The sequence below is a fragment of the Falco punctatus genome (genome assembly GCF_963210335.1).
Source record: "Falco punctatus genome assembly, chromosome: 13".
Classification (NCBI taxonomy): domain Eukaryota; kingdom Metazoa; phylum Chordata; class Aves; order Falconiformes; family Falconidae; genus Falco; species Falco punctatus.
In genome coordinates, this window is record NC_137593.1 from 26,850,729 (window position 1) to 26,867,339 (window position 16,611).

Sequence of the window (16,611 nt, forward strand, 5' to 3'; positions counted from 1 at the left end):
GTGGGAGCGAGCGTGGCAGCTGCCTGTTGCGAGGGCTGCCGTTAGGTAGCGGGGGGCCGTTGCGTGTCGGCCGGTAGGTGCAGGCGTTATTGCGCGCGTGGTGCTGGTGCTTCAGGTGTGCGCGGGGATTGCCTGGTGCTGCCCTGCCCGGTCAGCGAGGAGGGCTGTAGGGCGGTGTGCGAGCAGGGTAGGTGTTTGTGGCGCGGTCTGCATGGGCGCTGTGCAGGGCAGGTGCGTGATGGGGGAAGTTGCGTGTGTTGCGTTGGGCGTTGGTTGCGTGTCGGGTGTGCGGGGTCTGTCGCGGGCGCCCTGCGTCGGGGTTGAGGGTGGCCGTAGGGTTGCGCGTGAGTGTGTGGCGGGCTTGTGGAGAGGGCTGCTGGCGGGAGCAGGGGTGCCTACGGCCATACCACCCTGAGAACGCCCGATCTCGTCTGATCTCGGAAGCTAAGCAGGGTCGGGCCCGGTTAGTACTTGGATGGGAGACCGCCTGGGAATACCGGGTGCTGTAGGCTTTTTATCGACGTGCGCCTGCGGGAAGCCCCCCCCTTTTGCGGCAGGGGCGTTGCGGGGGCTTGGGGGCCTTGCGCGTGAGCTGGTGCTGGTTGCGCGGGTCAGGCTGGTGGGGCGGGCGGGCGTGGTGGCGGCCTGCTGCCCCGCGGCCTCGTTGCGGAGGGCCGAAGCGTGGTGTGGGAGCGAGCGTGGCAGCTGCCTGTTGCGAGGGCTGCCGTTAGGTAGCGGGGGGCCGTTGCGTGTCGGCCGGTAGGTGCAGGCGTTGTTGCGCGCGTGGTGCTGGTGGTTCAGGTGTGCGCGGGGATTGCCTGGTGCTGCCCTGCCCGGTCAGCGAGGAGGGCTGTAGGGCGGTGTGCGAGCAGGGTAGGTGTTTGTGGCGCGGTCTGCATGGGCGCTGTGCGGGGCAGGTGCGTGATGGGGGAAGTTGCGTGTGTTGCGTTGGGCGTTGGTTGCGTGTCGGGTGTGCGGGGTCTGTTGCGGGCGCCCTGCGTCGGGGTTGAGGGTGGCCGTAGGGTTGCGCGTGAGCGTGTGGCGGGCTTGTGGAGAGGGCTGCTGGCGGGAGCAGGGGTGCCTACGGCCATACCACCCTGAGAACGCCCGATCTCGTCTGATCTCGGAAGCTAAGCAGGGTCGGGCCCGGTTAGTACTTGGATGGGAGACCGCCTGGGAATACCGGGTGCTGTAGGCTTTTTATCGACGCGCGCCTGCGGGAAGCCCCCCCCTTTTGCGGCAGGGGCGTTGCGGGGGCTTGGGGGCCTTGCGCGTGAGCTGGTGCTGGTTGCGCGGGTCAGGCTGGTGGGGCGGGCGGGCGTGGTGGCGGCCTGCTGCCCCGCGGCCTCGTTGCGGAGGGCCGAAGCGTGGTGTGGGAGCGAGCGTGGCAGCTGCCTGTTGCGAGGGCTGCCGTTAGGTAGCGGGGGGCCGTTGCGTGTCGGCCGGTAGGTGCAGGCGTTATTGCGCGCGTGGTGCTGGTGCTTCAGGTGTGCGCGGGGATTGCCTGGTGCTGCCCTGCCCGGTCAGCGAGGAGGGCTGTAGGGCGGTGTGCGAGCAGGGTAGGTGTTTGTGGCGCGGTCTGCATGGGCGCTGTGCGGGGCAGGTGCGTGATGGGGGAAGTTGCGTGTGTTGCGTTGGGCGTTGGTTGCGTGTCGGGTGTGCGGGGTCTGTCGCGGGCGCCCTGCGTCGGGGTTGAGGGTGGCCATAGGGTTGCGCGTGAGCGTGTGGCGGGCTTGTGGAGAGGGCTGCTGGCGGGAGCAGGGGTGCCTACGGCCATACCACCCTGAGAACGCCCGATCTCGTCTGATCTCGGAAGCTAAGCAGGATCGGGCCCGGTTAGTACTTGGATGGGAGACCGCCCGGGAATACCGGGTGCTGTAGGCTTTTTATCGACGCGCGCCTGCGGGAAGCCCCCCCCTTTTGCGGCAGGGGCGTTGCAGGGGCTTGGGGGCCTTGCGCGTGAGCTGGTGCTGGTTGCGCGGGTCAGGCTGGTGGGGCGGGCAGGCGTGGTGGCGGCCTGCTGCCCCGCGGCCTCGTTGCGGAGGGCCGAAGCGTGGTGTGGGAGCGAGCGTGGCAGCTGCCTGTTGCGAGGGCTGCCGTTAGGTAGCGGGGGGCCGTTGCGTGTCGGCCGGTAGGTGCAGGCGTAGTTGCGCGCGTGGTGCTGGTGGTTCAGGTGTGCGCGGGGATTGCCTGGTGCTGCCCTGCCCGGTCAGCGAGGAGGGCTGTAGGGCGGTGTGCGAGCAGGGTAGGTGTTTGTGGCGCGGTCTGCATGGGCGCTGTGCGGGGCAGGTGCGTGATGGGGGAAGTTGCGTGTGTTGCGTTGGGCGTTGGTTGCGTGTCGGGTGTGCGGGGTCTGTTGCGGGCGCCCTGCGTCGGGGTTGAGGGTGGCCGTAGGGTTGCGCGTGAGCGTGTGGCGGGCTTGTGGAGAGGGCTGCTGGCGGGAGCAGGGGTGCCTACGGCCATACCACCCTGAGAACGCCCGATCTCGTCTGATCTCGGAAGCTAAGCAGGGTCGGGCCCGGTTAGTACTTGGATGGGAGACCGCCTGGGAATACCGGGTGCTGTAGGCTTTTTATCGACGCGCGCCTGCGGGAAGCCCCCCCCTTTTGCGGCAGGGGCGTTGCGGGGGCTTGGGGGCCTTGCGCGTGAGCTGGTGCTGGTTGCGCGGGTCAGGCTGGTGGGGCGGGCGGGCGTGGTGGCGGCCTGCTGCCCCGCGGCCTCGTTGCGGAGGGCCGAAGCGTGGTGTGGGAGCGAGCGTGGCAGCTGCCTGTTGCGAGGGCTGCCGTTAGGTAGCGGGGGGCCGTTGCGTGTCGGCCGGTAGGTGCAGGCGTTATTGCGCGCGTGGTGCTGGTGCTTCAGGTGTGCGCGGGGATTGCCTGGTGCTGCCCTGCCCGGTCAGCGAGGAGGGCTGTAGGGCGGTGTGCGAGCAGGGTAGGTGTTTGTGGCGCGGTCTGCATGGGCGCTGTGCAGGGCAGGTGCGTGATGGGGGAAGTTGCGTGTGTTGCGTTGGGCGTTGGTTGCGTGTCGGGTGTGCGGGGTCTGTCGCGGGCGCCCTGCGTCGGGGTTGAGGGTGGCCGTAGGGTTGCGCGTGAGTGTGTGGCGGGCTTGTGGAGAGGGCTGCTGGCGGGAGCAGGGGTGCCTACGGCCATACCACCCTGAGAACGCCCGATCTCGTCTGATCTCGGAAGCTAAGCAGGGTCGGGCCCGGTTAGTACTTGGATGGGAGACCGCCTGGGAATACCGGGTGCTGTAGGCTTTTTATCGACGTGCGCCTGCGGGAAGCCCCCCCCTTTTGCGGCAGGGGCGTTGCGGGGGCTTGGGGGCCTTGCGCGTGAGCTGGTGCTGGTTGCGCGGGTCAGGCTGGTGGGGCGGGCGGGCGTGGTGGCGGCCTGCTGCCCCGCGGCCTCGTTGCGGAGGGCCGAAGCGTGGTGTGGGAGCGAGCGTGGCAGCTGCCTGTTGCGAGGGCTGCCGTTAGGTAGCGGGGGGCCGTTGCGTGTCGGCCGGTAGGTGCAGGCGTTGTTGCGCGCGTGGTGCTGGTGGTTCAGGTGTGCGCGGGGATTGCCTGGTGCTGCCCTGCCCGGTCAGCGAGGAGGGCTGTAGGGCGGTGTGCGAGCAGGGTAGGTGTTTGTGGCGCGGTCTGCATGGGCGCTGTGCGGGGCAGGTGCGTGATGGGGGAAGTTGTGTGTGTTGCGTTGGGCGTTGGTTGCGTGTCGGGTGTGCGGGGTCTGTCGCGGGCGCCCTGCGTCGGGGTTGAGGGTGGCCATAGGGTTGCGCGTGAGCGTGTGGCGGGCTTGTGGAGAGGGCTGCTGGCGGGAGCAGGGGTGCCTACGGCCATACCACCCTGAGAACACCCGATCTCGTCTGATCTCGGAAGCTAAGCAGGATCGGGCCCGGTTAGTACTTGGATGGGAGACCGCCTGGGAATACCGGGTGCTGTAGGCTTTTTATCGACGTGCGCCTGCGGGAAGCCCCCCCCTTTTGCGGCAGGGGCGTTGCGGGGGCTTGGGGGCCTTGCGCGTGAGCTGGTGCTGGTTGCGCGGGTCAGGCTGGTGGGGCGGGCAGGCGTGGTGGCGGCCTGCTGCCCCGCGGCCTCGTTGCGGAGGGCCGAAGCGTGGTGTGGGAGCGAGCGTGGCAGCTGCCTGTTGCGAGGGCTGCCGTTAGGTAGCGGGGGGCCGTTGCGTGTCGGCCGGTAGGTGCAGGCGTAGTTGCGCGCGTGGTGCTGGTGGTTCAGGTGTGCGCGGGGATTGCCTGGTGCTGCCCTGCCCGGTCAGCGAGGAGGGCTGTAGGGCGGTGTGCGAGCAGGGTAGGTGTTTGTGGCGCGGTCTGCATGGGCGCTGTGCGGGGCAGGTGCGTGATGGGGGAAGTTGCGTGTGTTGCGTTGGGCGTTGGTTGCGTGTCGGGTGTGCGGGGCCCGTCGCGGGCGCCCTGCGTCGGGGTTGAGGGTGGCCGTAGGGTTGCGCGTGAGCGTGTGGCGGGCTTGTGGAGAGGGCTGCTGGCGGGAGCAGGGGTGCCTACGGCCATACCACCCTGAGAACGCCCGATCTCGTCTGATCTCGGAAGCTAAGCAGGGTCGGGCCCGGTTAGTACTTGGATGGGAGACCGCCTGGGAATACCGGGTGCTGTAGGCTTTTTATCGACACGCGCCTGCGGGAAGCCCCCCCCTTTTGCGGCAGGGGCGTTGCGGGGGCTTGGGGGCCTTGCGCGTGAGCTGGTGCTGGTTGCGCGGGTCAGGCTGGTGGGGCGGGCGGGCGTGGTGGCGGCCTGCTGCCCCGCGGCCTCGTTGCGGAGGGCCGAAGCGTGGTGTGGGAGCGAGCGTGGCAGCTGCCTGTTGCGAGGGCTGCCGTTAGGTAGCGGGGGGCCGTTGCGTGTCGGCCGGTAGGTGCAGGCGTTGTTGCGCGCGTGGTGCTGGTGGTTCAGGTGTGCGCGGGGATTGCCTGGTGCTGCCCTGCCCGGTCAGCGAGGAGGGCTGTAGGGCGGTGTGCGAGCAGGGTAGGTGTTTGTGGCGCGGTCTGCATGGGCGCTGTGCGGGGCAGGTGCGTGATGGGGGAAGTTGCGTGTGTTGCGTTGGGCGTTGGTTGCGTGTCGGGTGTGCGGGGTCTGTTGCGGGCGCCCTGCGTCGGGGTTGAGGGTGGCCGTAGGGTTGCGCGTGAGCGTGTGGCGGGCTTGTGGAGAGGGCTGCTGGCGGGAGCAGGGGTGCCTACGGCCATACCACCCTGAGAACGCCCGATCTCGTCTGATCTCGGAAGCTAAGCAGGGTCGGGCCCGGTTAGTACTTGGATGGGAGACCGCCTGGGAATACCGGGTGCTGTAGGCTTTTTATCGACGCGCGCCTGCGGGAAGCCCCCCCCTTTTGCGGCAGGGGCGTTGCGGGGGCTTGGGGGCCTTGCGCGTGAGCTGGTGCTGGTTGCGCGGGTCAGGCTGGTGGGGCGGGCGGGCGTGGTGGCGGCCTGCTGCCCCGCGGCCTCGTTGCGGAGGGCCGAAGCGTGGTGTGGGAGCGAGCGTGGCAGCTGCCTGTTGCGAGGGCTGCCGTTAGGTAGCGGGGGGCCGTTGCGTGTCGGCCGGTAGGTGCAGGCGTTATTGCGCGCGTGGTGCTGGTGGTTCAGGTGTGCGCGGGGATTGCCTGGTGCTGCCCTGCCCGGTCAGCGAGGAGGGCTGTAGGGCGGTGTGCGAGCAGGGTAGGTGTTTGTGGCGCGGTCTGCATGGGCGCTGTGCGGGGCAGGTGCGTGATGGGGGAAGTTGCGTGTGTTGCGTTGGGCGTTGGTTGCGTGTCGGGTGTGCGGGGTCTGTCGCGGGCGCCCTGCGTCGGGGTTGAGGGTGGCCGTAGGGTTGCGCGTGAGTGTGTGGCGGGCTTGTGGAGAGGGCTGCTGGCGGGAGCAGGGGTGCCTACGGCCATACCACCCTGAGAACGCCCGATCTCGTCTGATCTCGGAAGCTAAGCAGGGTCGGGCCCGGTTAGTACTTGGATGGGAGACCGCCTGGGAATACCGGGTGCTGTAGGCTTTTTATCGACGTGCGCCTGCGGGAAGCCCCCCCCTTTTGCGGCAGGGGCGTTGCGGGGGCTTGGGGGCCTTGCGCGTGAGCTGGTGCTGGTTGCGCGGGTCAGGCTGGTGGGGCGGGCAGGCGTGGTGGCGGCCTGCTGCCCCGCGGCCTCGTTGCGGAGGGCCGAAGCGTGGTGTGGGAGCGAGCGTGGCAGCTGCCTGTTGCGAGGGCTGCCGTTAGGTAGCGGGGGGCCGTTGCGTGTCGGCCGGTAGGTGCAGGCGTAGTTGCGCGCGTGGTGCTGGTGGTTCAGGTGTGCGCGGGGATTGCCTGGTGCTGCCCTGCCCGGTCAGCGAGGAGGGCTGTAGGGCGGTGTGCGAGCAGGGTAGGTGTTTGTGGCGCGGTCTGCATGGGCGCTGTGCGGGGCAGGTGCGTGATGGGGGAAGTTGCGTGTGTTGCGTTGGGCGTTGGTTGCGTGTCGGGTGTGCGGGGCCCGTCGCGGGCGCCCTGCGTCGGGGTTGAGGGTGGCCGTAGGGTTGCGCGTGAGCGTGTGGCGGGCTTGTGGAGAGGGCTGCTGGCGGGAGCAGGGGTGCCTACGGCCATACCACCCTGAGAACGCCCGATCTCGTCTGATCTCGGAAGCTAAGCAGGGTCGGGCCCGGTTAGTACTTGGATGGGAGACCGCCTGGGAATACCGGGTGCTGTAGGCTTTTTATCGACACGCGCCTGCGGGAAGCCCCCCCCTTTTGCGGCAGGGGCGTTGCGGGGGCTTGGGGGCCTTGCGCGTGAGCTGGTGCTGGTTGCGCGGGTCAGGCTGGTGGGGCGGGCGGGCGTGGTGGCGGCCTGCTGCCCCGCGGCCTCGTTGCGGAGGGCCGAAGCGTGGTGTGGGAGCGAGCGTGGCAGCTGCCTGTTGCGAGGGCTGCCGTTAGGTAGCGGGGGGCCGTTGCGTGTCGGCCGGTAGGTGCAGGCGTTGTTGCGCGCGTGGTGCTGGTGGTTCAGGTGTGCGCGGGGATTGCCTGGTGCTGCCCTGCCCGGTCAGCGAGGAGGGCTGTAGGGCGGTGTGCGAGCAGGGTAGGTGTTTGTGGCGCGGTCTGCATGGGCGCTGTGCGGGGCAGGTGCGTGATGGGGGAAGTTGCGTGTGTTGCGTTGGGCGTTGGTTGCGTGTCGGGTGTGCGGGGTCTGTCGCGGGCGCCCTGCGTCGGGGTTGAGGGTGGCCGTAGGGTTGCGCATGAGCGTGTGGCGGGCTTGTGGAGAGGGCTGCTGGCGGGAGCAGGGGTGCCTACGGCCATACCACCCTGAGAACGCCCGATCTCGTCTGATCTCGGAAGCTAAGCAGGGTCGGGCCCGGTTAGTACTTGGATGGGAGACCGCCTGGGAATACCGGGTGCTGTAGGCTTTTTATCGACGCGCGCCTGCGGGAAGCCCCCCCCTTTTGCGGCAGGGGCGTTGCAGGGGCTTGGGGGCCTTGCGCGTGAGCTGGTGCTGGTTGCGCGGGTCAGGCTGGTGGGGCGGGCGGGCGTGGTGGCGGCCTGCTGCCCCGCGGCCTCGTTGCGGAGGGCCGGAGCGTGGTGTGGGAGCGAGCGTGGCAGCTGCCTGTTGCGAGGGCTGCCGTTAGGTAGCGGGGGGCCGTTGCGTGTCGGCCGGTAGGTGCAGGCGTAGTTGCGCGCGTGGTGCTGGTGGTTCAGGTGTGCGCGGGGATTGCCTGGTGCTGCCCTGCCCGGTCAGCGAGGAGGGCTGTAGGGCGGTGTGCGAGCAGGGTAGGTGTTTGTGGCGCGGTCTGCATGGGCGCTGTGCGGGGCAGGTGCGTGATGGGGGAAGTTGCGTGTGTTGCGTTGGGCGTTGGTTGCGTGTCGGGTGTGCGGGGTCTGTTGCGGGCGCCCTGCGTCGGGGTTGGGGGTGGCCGTAGGGTTGCGCGTGAGCGTGTGGCGGGCTTGTGGAGAGGGCTGCTGGCGGGAGCAGGGGTGCCTACGGCCATACCACCCTGAGAACGCCCGATCTCGTCTGATCTCGGAAGCTAAGCAGGGTCGGGCCCGGTTAGTACTTGGATGGGAGACCGCCTGGGAATACCGGGTGCTGTAGGCTTTTTATCGACGCGCGCCTGCGGGAAGCCCCCCCCTTTTGCGGCAGGGGCGTTGCGGGGGCTTGGGGGCCTTGCGCGTGAGCTGGTGCTGGTTGCGCGGGTCAGGCTGGTGGGGCGGGCGGGCGTGGTGGCGGCCTGCTGCCCCGCGGCCTCGTTGCGGAGGGCCGAAGCGTGGTGTGGGAGCGAGCGTGGCAGCTGCCTGTTGCGAGGGCTGCCGTTAGGTAGCGGGGGGCCGTTGCGTGTCGGCCGGTAGGTGCAGGCGTTGTTGCGCGCGTGGTGCTGGTGGTTCAGGTGTGCGCGGGGATTGCCTGGTGCTGCCCTGCCCGGTCAGCGAGGAGGGCTGTAGGGCGGTGTGCGAGCAGGGTAGGTGTTTGTGGCGCGGTCTGCATGGGCGCTGTGCGGGGCAGGTGCGTGATGGGGGAAGTTGCGTGTGTTGCGTTGGGCGTTGGTTGCGTGTCGGGTGTGCGGGGTCTGTTGCGGGCGCCCTGCGTCGGGGTTGAGGGTGGCCGTAGGGTTGCGCGTGAGCGTGTGGCGGGCTTGTGGAGAGGGCTGCTGGCGGGAGCAGGGGTGCCTACGGCCATACCACCCTGAGAACGCCCGATCTCGTCTGATCTCGGAAGCTAAGCAGGGTCGGGCCCGGTTAGTACTTGGATGGGAGACCGCCTGGGAATACCGGGTGCTGTAGGCTTTTTATCGACGCGCGCCTGCGGGAAGCCCCCCCCTTTTGCGGCAGGGGCGTTGCGGGGGCTTGGGGGCCTTGCGCGTGAGCTGGTGCTGGTTGCGCGGGTCAGGCTGGTGGGGCGGGCGGGCGTGGTGGCGGCCTGCTGCCCCGCGGCCTCGTTGCGGAGGGCCGAAGCGTGGTGTGGGAGCGAGCGTGGCAGCTGCCTGTTGCGAGGGCTGCCGTTAGGTAGCGGGGGGCCGTTGCGTGTCGGCCGGTAGGTGCAGGCGTTATTGCGCGCGTGGTGCTGGTGCTTCAGGTGTGCGCGGGGATTGCCTGGTGCTGCCCTGCCCGGTCAGCGAGGAGGGCTGTAGGGCGGTGTGCGAGCAGGGTAGGTGTTTGTGGCGCGGTCTGCATGGGCGCTGTGCGGGGCAGGTGCGTGATGGGGGAAGTTGCGTGTGTTGCGTTGGGCGTTGGTTGCGTGTCGGGTGTGCGGGGTCTGTCGCGGGCGCCCTGCGTCGGGGTTGAGGGTGGCCATAGGGTTGCGCGTGAGCGTGTGGCGGGCTTGTGGAGAGGGCTGCTGGCGGGAGCAGGGGTGCCTACGGCCATACCACCCTGAGAACGCCCGATCTCGTCTGATCTCGGAAGCTAAGCAGGATCGGGCCCGGTTAGTACTTGGATGGGAGACCGCCCGGGAATACCGGGTGCTGTAGGCTTTTTATCGACGCGCGCCTGCGGGAAGCCCCCCCCTTTTGCGGCAGGGGCGTTGCAGGGGCTTGGGGGCCTTGCGCGTGAGCTGGTGCTGGTTGCGCGGGTCAGGCTGGTGGGGCGGGCAGGCGTGGTGGCGGCCTGCTGCCCCGCGGCCTCGTTGCGGAGGGCCGAAGCGTGGTGTGGGAGCGAGCGTGGCAGCTGCCTGTTGCGAGGGCTGCCGTTAGGTAGCGGGGGGCCGTTGCGTGTCGGCCGGTAGGTGCAGGCGTAGTTGCGCGCGTGGTGCTGGTGGTTCAGGTGTGCGCGGGGATTGCCTGGTGCTGCCCTGCCCGGTCAGCGAGGAGGGCTGTAGGGCGGTGTGCGAGCAGGGTAGGTGTTTGTGGCGCGGTCTGCATGGGCGCTGTGCGGGGCAGGTGCGTGATGGGGGAAGTTGCGTGTGTTGCGTTGGGCGTTGGTTGCGTGTCGGGTGTGCGGGGTCTGTTGCGGGCGCCCTGCGTCGGGGTTGAGGGTGGCCATAGGGTTGCGCGTGAGCGTGTGGCGGGCTTGTGGAGAGGGCTGCTGGCGGGAGCAGGGGTGCCTACGGCCATACCACCCTGAGAACGCCCGATCTCGTCTGATCTCGGAAGCTAAGCAGGATCGGGCCCGGTTAGTACTTGGATGGGAGACCGCCTGGGAATACCGGGTGCTGTAGGCTTTTTATCGACGTGCGCCTGCGGGAAGCCCCCCCCTTTTGCGGCAGGGGCGTTGCGGGGGCTTGGGGGCCTTGCGCGTGAGCTGGTGCTGGTTGCGCGGGTCAGGCTGGTGGGGCGGGCAGGCGTGGTGGCGGCCTGCTGCCCCGCGGCCTCGTTGCGGAGGGCCGAAGCGTGGTGTGGGAGCGAGCGTGGCAGCTGCCTGTTGCGAGGGCTGCCGTTAGGTAGCGGGGGGCCGTTGCGTGTCGGCCGGTAGGTGCAGGCGTAGTTGCGCGCGTGGTGCTGGTGGTTCAGGTGTGCGCGGGGATTGCCTGGTGCTGCCCTGCCCGGTCAGCGAGGAGGGCTGTAGGGCGGTGTGCGAGCAGGGTAGGTGTTTGTGGCGCGGTCTGCATGGGCGCTGTGCGGGGCAGGTGCGTGATGGGGGAAGTTGCGTGTGTTGCGTTGGGCGTTGGTTGCGTGTCGGGTGTGCGGGGCCCGTCGCGGGCGCCCTGCGTCGGGGTTGAGGGTGGCCGTAGGGTTGCGCGTGAGCGTGTGGCGGGCTTGTGGAGAGGGCTGCTGGCGGGAGCAGGGGTGCCTACGGCCATACCACCCTGAGAACGCCCGATCTCGTCTGATCTCGGAAGCTAAGCAGGGTCGGGCCCGGTTAGTACTTGGATGGGAGACCGCCTGGGAATACCGGGTGCTGTAGGCTTTTTATCGACACGCGCCTGCGGGAAGCCCCCCCCTTTTGCGGCAGGGGCGTTGCGGGGGCTTGGGGGCCTTGCGCGTGAGCTGGTGCTGGTTGCGCGGGTCAGGCTGGTGGGGCGGGCGGGCGTGGTGGCGGCCTGCTGCCCCGCGGCCTCGTTGCGGAGGGCCGAAGCGTGGTGTGGGAGCGAGCGTGGCAGCTGCCTGTTGCGAGGGCTGCCGTTAGGTAGCGGGGGGCCGTTGCGTGTCGGCCGGTAGGTGCAGGCGTTGTTGCGCGCGTGGTGCTGGTGGTTCAGGTGTGCGCGGGGATTGCCTGGTGCTGCCCTGCCCGGTCAGCGAGGAGGGCTGTAGGGCGGTGTGCGAGCAGGGTAGGTGTTTGTGGCGCGGTCTGCATGGGCGCTGTGCGGGGCAGGTGCGTGATGGGGGAAGTTGCGTGTGTTGCGTTGGGCGTTGGTTGCGTGTCGGGTGTGCGGGGTCTGTTGCGGGCGCCCTGCGTCGGGGTTGAGGGTGGCCGTAGGGTTGCGCGTGAGCGTGTGGCGGGCTTGTGGAGAGGGCTGCTGGCGGGAGCAGGGGTGCCTACGGCCATACCACCCTGAGAACGCCCGATCTCGTCTGATCTCGGAAGCTAAGCAGGGTCGGGCCCGGTTAGTACTTGGATGGGAGACCGCCTGGGAATACCGGGTGCTGTAGGCTTTTTATCGACGTGCGCCTGCGGGAAGCCCCCCCCTTTTGCGGCAGGGGCGTTGCGGGGGCTTGGGGGCCTTGCGCGTGAGCTGGTGCTGGTTGCGCGGGTCAGGCTGGTGGGGCGGGCAGGCGTGGTGGCGGCCTGCTGCCCCGCGGCCTCGTTGCGGAGGGCCGAAGCGTGGTGTGGGAGCGAGCATGGCAGCTGCCTGTTGCGAGGGCTGCCGTTAGGTAGCGGGGGGCCGTTGCGTGTCGGCCGGTAGGTGCAGGCGTAGTTGCGCGCGTGGTGCTGGTGGTTCAGGTGTGCGCGGGGATTGCCTGGTGCTGCCCTGCCCGGTCAGCGAGGAGGGCTGTAGGGCGGTGTGCGAGCAGGGTAGGTGTTTGTGGCGCGGTCTGCATGGGCGCTGTGCGGGGCAGGTGCGTGATGGGGGAAGTTGCGTGTGTTGCGTTGGGCGTTGGTTGCGTGTCGGGTGTGCGGGGCCCGTCGCGGGCGCCCTGCGTCGGGGTTGAGGGTGGCCGTAGGGTTGCGCGTGAGCGTGTGGCGGGCTTGTGGAGAGGGCTGCTGGCGGGAGCAGGGGTGCCTACGGCCATACCACCCTGAGAACGCCCGATCTCGTCTGATCTCGGAAGCTAAGCAGGGTCGGGCCCGGTTAGTACTTGGATGGGAGACCGCCTGGGAATACCGGGTGCTGTAGGCTTTTTATCGACACGCGCCTGCGGGAAGCCCCCCCCTTTTGCGGCAGGGGCGTTGCGGGGGCTTGGGGGCCTTGCGCGTGAGCTGGTGCTGGTTGCGCGGGTCAGGCTGGTGGGGCGGGCGGGCGTGGTGGCGGCCTGCTGCCCCGCGGCCTCGTTGCGGAGGGCCGAAGCGTGGTGTGGGAGCGAGCGTGGCAGCTGCCTGTTGCGAGGGCTGCCGTTAGGTAGCGGGGGGCCGTTGCGTGTCGGCCGGTAGGTGCAGGCGTTGTTGCGCGCGTGGTGCTGGTGGTTCAGGTGTGCGCGGGGATTGCCTGGTGCTGCCCTGCCCGGTCAGCGAGGAGGGCTGTAGGGCGGTGTGCGAGCAGGGTAGGTGTTTGTGGCGCGGTCTGCATGGGCGCTGTGCGGGGCAGGTGCGTGATGGGGGAAGTTGCGTGTGTTGCGTTGGGCGTTGGTTGCGTGTCGGGTGTGCGGGGTCTGTCGCGGGCGCCCTGCGTCGGGGTTGAGGGTGGCCGTAGGGTTGCGCATGAGCGTGTGGCGGGCTTGTGGAGAGGGCTGCTGGCGGGAGCAGGGGTGCCTACGGCCATACCACCCTGAGAACGCCCGATCTCGTCTGATCTCGGAAGCTAAGCAGGGTCGGGCCCGGTTAGTACTTGGATGGGAGACCGCCTGGGAATACCGGGTGCTGTAGGCTTTTTATCGACGCGCGCCTGCGGGAAGCCCCCCCCTTTTGCGGCAGGGGCGTTGCGGGGGCTTGGGGGCCTTGCGCGTGAGCTGGTGCTGGTTGCGCGGGTCAGGCTGGTGGGGCGGGCGGGCGTGGTGGCGGCCTGCTGCCCCGCGGCCTCGTTGCGGAGGGCCGAAGCGTGGTGTGGGAGCGAGCGTGGCAGCTGCCTGTTGCGAGGGCTGCCGTTAGGTAGCGGGGGGCCGTTGCGTGTCGGCCGGTAGGTGCAGGCGTTATTGCGCGCGTGGTGCTGGTGCTTCAGGTGTGCGCGGGGATTGCCTGGTGCTGCCCTGCCCGGTCAGCGAGGAGGGCTGTAGGGCGGTGTGCGAGCAGGGTAGGTGTTTGTGGCGCGGTCTGCATGGGCGCTGTGCGGGGCAGGTGCGTGATGGGGGAAGTTGCGTGTGTTGCGTTGGGCGTTGGTTGCGTGTCGGGTGTGCGGGGTCTGTCGCGGGCGCCCTGCGTCGGGGTTGAGGGTGGCCATAGGGTTGCGCGTGAGCGTGTGGCGGGCTTGTGGAGAGGGCTGCTGGCGGGAGCAGGGGTGCCTACGGCCATACCACCCTGAGAACGCCCGATCTCGTCTGATCTCGGAAGCTAAGCAGGATCGGGCCCGGTTAGTACTTGGATGGGAGACCGCCCGGGAATACCGGGTGCTGTAGGCTTTTTATCGACGCGCGCCTGCGGGAAGCCCCCCCCTTTTGCGGCAGGGGCGTTGCAGGGGCTTGGGGGCCTTGCGCGTGAGCTGGTGCTGGTTGCGCGGGTCAGGCTGGTGGGGCGGGCGGGCGTGGTGGCGGCCTGCTGCCCCGCGGCCTCGTTGCGGAGGGCCGAAGTGTGGTGTGGGAGCGAGCGTGGCAGCTGCCTGTTGCGAGGGCTGCCGTTAGGTAGCGGGGGGCCGTTGCGTGTCGGCCGGTAGGTGCAGGCGTAGTTGCGCGCGTGGTGCTGGTGGTTCAGGTGTGCGCGGGGATTGCCTGGTGCTGCCCTGCCCGGTCAGCGAGGAGGGCTGTAGGGCGGTGTGCGAGCAGGGTAGGTGTTTGTGGCGCGGTCTGCATGGGCGCTGTGCGGGGCAGGTGCGTGATGGGGGAAGTTGCGTGTGTTGCGTTGGGCGTTGGTTGCGTGTCGGGTGTGCGGGGCCCGTCGCGGGCGCCCTGCGTCGGGGTTGAGGGTGGCCGTAGGGTTGCGCGTGAGCGTGTGGCGGGCTTGTGGAGAGGGCTGCTGGCGGGAGCAGGGGTGCCTACGGCCATACCACCCTGAGAACGCCCGATCTCGTCTGATCTCGGAAGCTAAGCAGGGTCGGGCCCGGTTAGTACTTGGATGGGAGACCGCCTGGGAATACCGGGTGCTGTAGGCTTTTTATCGACGCGCGCCTGCGGGAAGCCCCCCCCTTTTGCGGCAGGGGCGTTGCGGGGGCTTGGGGGCCTTGCGCGTGAGCTGGTGCTGGTTGCGCGGGTCAGGCTGGTGGGGCGGGCGGGCGTGGTGGCGGCCTGCTGCCCCGCGGCCTCGTTGCGGAGGGCCGGAGCGTGGTGTGGGAGCGAGCGTGGCAGCTGCCTGTTGCGAGGGCTGCCGTTAGGTAGCGGGGGGCCGTTGCGTGTCGGCCGGTAGGTGCAGGCGTAGTTGCGCGCGTGGTGCTGGTGGTTCAGGTGTGCGCGGGGATTGCCTGGTGCTGCCCTGCCCGGTCAGCGAGGAGGGCTGTAGGGCGGTGTGCGAGCAGGGTAGGTGTTTGTGGCGCGGTCTGCATGGGCGCTGTGCGGGGCAGGTGCGTGATGGGGGAAGTTGCGTGTGTTGCGTTGGGCGTTGGTTGCGTGTCGGGTGTGCGGGGTCTGTTGCGGGCGCCCTGCGTCGGGGTTGGGGGTGGCCGTAGGGTTGCGCGTGAGCGTGTGGCGGGCTTGTGGAGAGGGCTGCTGGCGGGAGCAGGGGTGCCTACGGCCATACCACCCTGAGAACGCCCGATCTCGTCTGATCTCGGAAGCTAAGCAGGGTCGGGCCCGGTTAGTACTTGGATGGGAGACCGCCTGGGAATACCGGGTGCTGTAAGCTTTTTATCGACGCGCGCCTGCGGGAAGCCCCCCCCTTTTGCGGCAGGGGCGTTGCGGGGGCTTGGGGGCCTTGCGCGTGAGCTGGTGCTGGTTGCGCGGGTCAGGCTGGTGGGGCGGGCGGGCGTGGTGGCGGCCTGCTGCCCCGCGGCCTCGTTGCGGAGGGCCGAAGCGTGGTGTGGGAGCGAGCGTGGCAGCTGCCTGTTGCGAGGGCTGCCGTTAGGTAGCGGGGGGCCGTTGCGTGTCGGCCGGTAGGTGCAGGCGTTATTGCGCGCGTGGTGCTGGTGCTTCAGGTGTGCGCGGGGATTGCCTGGTGCTGCCCTGCCCGGTCAGCGAGGAGGGCTGTAGGGCGGTGTGCGAGCAGGGTAGGTGTTTGTGGCGCGGTCTGCATGGGCGCTGTGCGGGGCAGGTGCGTGATGGGGGAAGTTGCGTGTGTTGCGTTGGGCGTTGGTTGCGTGTCGGGTGTGCGGGGTCTGTCGCGGGCGCCCTGCGTCGGGGTTGAGGGTGGCCGTAGGGTTGCGCGTGAGCGTGTGGCGGGCTTGTGGAGAGGGCTGCTGGCGGGAGCAGGGGTGCCTACGGCCATACCACCCTGAGAACGCCCGATCTCGTCTGATCTCGGAAGCTAAGCAGGGTCGGGCCCGGTTAGTACTTGGATGGGAGACCGCCTGGGAATACCGGGTGCTGTAGGCTTTTTATCGACACGCGCCTGCGGGAAGCCCCCCCCTTTTGCGGCAGGGGCGTTGCGGGGGCTTGGGGGCCTTGCGCGTGAGCTGGTGCTGGTTGCGCGGGTCAGGCTGGTGGGGCGGGCGGGCGTGGTGGCGGCCTGCTGCCCCGCGGCCTCGTTGCGGAGGGCCGAAGCGTGGTGTGGGAGCGAGCGTGGCAGCTGCCTGTTGCGAGGGCTGCCGTTAGGTAGCGGGGGGCCGTTGCGTGTCGGCCGGTAGGTGCAGGCGTTGTTGCGCGCGTGGTGCTGGTGGTTCAGGTGTGCGCGGGGATTGCCTGGTGCTGCCCTGCCCGGTCAGCGAGGAGGGCTGTAGGGCGGTGTGCGAGCAGGGTAGGTGTTTGTGGCGCGGTCTGCATGGGCGCTGTGCGGGGCAGGTGCGTGATGGGGGAAGTTGCGTGTGTTGCGTTGGGCGTTGGTTGCGTGTCGGGTGTGCGGGGCCCGTCGTGGGCGCCCTGCGTCGGGGTTGGGGGTGGCCGTAGGGTTGTGCGTGAGCGTGTGGCGGGCTTGTGGAGAGGGCTGCTGGCGGGAGCAGGGGTGCCTACGGCCATACCACCCTGAGAACGCCCGATCTCGTCTGATCTCAGAAGCTAAGCAGGGTCGGGCCCGGTTAGTACTTGGATGGGAGACCGCCTGGGAATACCGGGTGCTGTAGGCTTTTTATCGACGCGCGCCTGCGGGAAGCCCCCCCCTTTTGCGGCAGGGGCGTTGCGGGGGCTTGGGGGCCTTGCGCGTGAGCTGGTGCTGGTTGCGCGGGTCAGGCTGGTGGGGCGGGCAGGCGTGGTGGCGGCCTGCTGCCCCGCGGCCTCGTTGCGGAGGGCCGAAGCGTGGTGTGGGAGCGAGCGTGGCAGCTGCCTGTTGCGAGGGCTGCCGTTAGGTAGCGGGGGGCCGTTGCGTGTCGGCCGGTAGGTGCAGGCGTTGTTGCGCGCGTGGTGCTGGTGGTTCAGGTGTGCGCGGGGATTGCCTGGTGCTGCCCTGC

General features: G+C 69.4%; 1 long non-coding RNA gene across 1 annotated transcript in view; it reads left to right on the forward strand.

Moving 5' to 3' along the window:
• Positions 1–16,611, forward strand: part of LOC308072681 — a 279,091-nt gene that overhangs the window by 255,343 nt on the left and 7,137 nt on the right. The window lies entirely within an intron of this gene.